This window comes from Orcinus orca, chromosome 14 (assembly GCF_937001465.1).
Source record: "Orcinus orca chromosome 14, mOrcOrc1.1, whole genome shotgun sequence".
Taxonomy (NCBI): Eukaryota; Metazoa; Chordata; class Mammalia; order Artiodactyla; family Delphinidae; genus Orcinus; species Orcinus orca.
In genome coordinates this window covers 2,357,789-2,360,288 of record NC_064572.1, presented here as the reverse complement: position 1 = coordinate 2,360,288, position 2,500 = coordinate 2,357,789, and the positions used below count along the sequence as shown (strand labels likewise).

The 2,500-nt window shown below is 78.0% G+C and overlaps 2 non-coding genes across 2 annotated transcripts in view; both read right to left on the bottom strand.

Annotated features, from left to right (window-relative positions):
• LOC125961162 (28S ribosomal RNA) overlaps positions 1-23 on the bottom strand; it is a 4,978-nt gene extending 4,955 nt beyond the window's left edge. Inside the window, exon 1 of the ribosomal RNA XR_007471518.1 lies at positions 1-23. This exon is cut by the window's left edge and continues 4,955 nt beyond it. This is a non-coding gene — a ribosomal RNA (28S ribosomal RNA).
• A 1,380-nt stretch (positions 24-1,403) lies between these two features.
• LOC125961148 (5.8S ribosomal RNA) lies at positions 1,404-1,556 on the bottom strand. Its single transcript, XR_007471509.1, has one exon. It is a non-coding gene; the product is annotated as a 5.8S ribosomal RNA (ribosomal RNA).
• Positions 1,557-2,500: the final 944 nt, after the last annotated feature.

The following is a 2,500-nucleotide window of genomic DNA, read 5'->3' as shown; positions in this document are numbered from 1 at the left end:
TCGCCACGTCTGATCTGAGGTCGCGTCTCGGAGGGCGCGCGCCTCGGAGGGCGCGCGCGAGAGCGGGCGAGCGGGCGAAGGAGGGACGGAGAGAGACCCCGCGGCCGAGCCGCGGTCGACCGGCCCCCCCCCACGCCACCGGCTCCCCTCAACCCGCCCCCGTGCGCGGGGGGGGAGAGAGGGACGCGCGGGAGGGAGGGGCGGGACGGGAGCACGAGCCGGCGGCCACGGGACGGACGGACGGACGGGGCGGGGAGGCCGGGGGTGGCGGCCGGGAGACGCACGACACCCGAGCGCGCCGCGGAGCCGGCGCCGTCACGGAGGGGAGGACGGCAGACGACGGGGGTGGCGGTGGGGGGACGGGAGAGGACGACGAGGAGGACGAGGAGGACGAGGAGGAGCGGGAGCAGCGGACGGGAGAGGGCGGCGGGCGGCGCGGAAGGCAAGGCGGCGGGGAGAAAACCCGGCGGTCGCCCCCCGACCGCCGGGCCCTCCTCCCACGCCTCCTTCCGCGACCGACCGAACCGACCGACTCCCAACCCTCTCTCGCTCTCCCCTCTCTCTCCCCCCCACCGTCTCCGTTCTCCGCCTCTCCACCCCTCACACGCCGCCGACGCCACACAGCCTCCACGCAGCCGCGAGACGGCCCCGCCACGACGAGCGACGGACGGACGACGCCGTGCGCCCCCGCCCACCACCGACAGGCGCCCACCGCCGGCCGGCTCGGGGAGCGTGCACGAAGCGCCGAGCGGCGCGGCCGCAGCCCGGGGGAAAGCGCGCGGCGGCAGGCGACGCCGCGGCGTCCCGCGGGTCGCCGCCGGGGCACGCATCCCCGGGGCGCGGCCGCGCACGCGCGACTCGGCCTCGGCCCGAGACGCCCGCCCCGACACGGCGAGGCGAGGCGGCGGGGGGCGGGCACGGACCCCGGACGCGCGGGTCGGGGCCCCGCGGAGGAGGGAGGCGGGCCGGACCTCGCCGGGACGCCGCCGGGGGCGGGCGGCGTACGACGGCGGAACGGACGCGGCCCAGCCACCACCGCCACCGCGGGCCCCGGCCGCGAGGGCGCGGGACCGTCCCCGCCCACCGACACCCCGGGGGTAACGCCCAGAGACCGCTTGCGGCGCGAGGGCGCTTCCCGAAGGGGGACCGACCGCGGAGGCCACGCGGCCAGGGCCTCGTCGCGAGCTCTCTCTCTCTCTCTCCCCTTCTCTTCCCGCTCGCGGGCAGCGCGCCCCCGTGGACGGGGGGGGGGGCGCCGCGTCTGCACTTAGGGGGACGGAGGGCCCCGGCGGCCCTGCGAGCAAACCCCCAGCCGCGCCACCCCCGGGAAAGCGCGCGCGCGCGCGCCCACGCACGCACGCACACACACACACACACCCCGGGGGGGGCGATTGATCGTCAAGCGACGCTCAGACAGGCGTAGCCCCGGGAGGAACCCGGGGCCGCAAGTGCGTTCGAAGTGTCGATGATCAATGTGTCCTGCAATTCACATTAATTCTCGCAGCTAGCTGCGTTCTTCATCGACGCACGAGCCGAGTGATCCACCGCTAAGAGTCGTACGAGTTTCGGTTTCTCTGGGTTTCGGCGGGGGGGGTCCCCGCCGGTGGCACGGCACCTTCCCCCGGAGGGGCTGCCTCTGGCCGGCCAAGTCAGACAGAAAACAAGCAGACCGGAGGGGCCCGGAGGGTTTCACCACGGGGCGCCCGGCACCGACCCCGCGGGCGGGGCGGGCTCGGACACCCCACAGGCGCCCGGGGGGTTCCCACCTGCCCCCGCCCCAACCCGACCGTGCGCGCACACACACACAGGGGACGCGGGGCGCGCAGGCGCGCGGCGCACGGCCCCGGCCCGCACCACGGCCGCCGGGTAGCCCCCTCCCGGCGGCCGCGGCGGGGTGGACCGGCGGCGCCGCGGCGGCGCGGCGCCCCGGCCCCGTGTGTGGTGAGGTGCCGGTGGTGGGGGGGGGTGAAGCGGAGCCTGGGGGAGAAGGGAGGGGCCTCCCGACTCCCCGCGGGCCCGACCGCCCCGACCCCAAGGCGGACGGGCGACCCCCCATGGGTCTTTAAACCTCCGCGCCGGGACGCGCTAGGTACCTGGAGAGGGGGGAGGCGGGCGAGGCGTGGGGGGTGGGGCTGGGCGCGGGGCGCCCCCACGCTCACCGCCGCCCCGACACCGACCGACACGCTTCTCCGCCCGCGGCCGCCCGCAACACGCGGGGCCTCGGCGCTACCGGCCCGTGACGCGGGACCCCGGCCGGGGGGCCGGGCCGACCGCCACACGAGACACCACGGCCACCGCCCGACGACGCCCCCACCCGTGTCCCCGAAACCGGGCGGAGACCTTCCCCACGCTCGCGCCCGGACGCGGCCCTCTCTGCTCCTGAACCCCAAACCCCCGGCCCCCGTGGCCCTAGCCCGGCCCGCGCCCGCGTTCCCGGGGCCCCCCTCGTCGCCACCGAGGGCGTAAGGGGAGCTTCGACGGGAAGCGGGTGGCGAGCGCG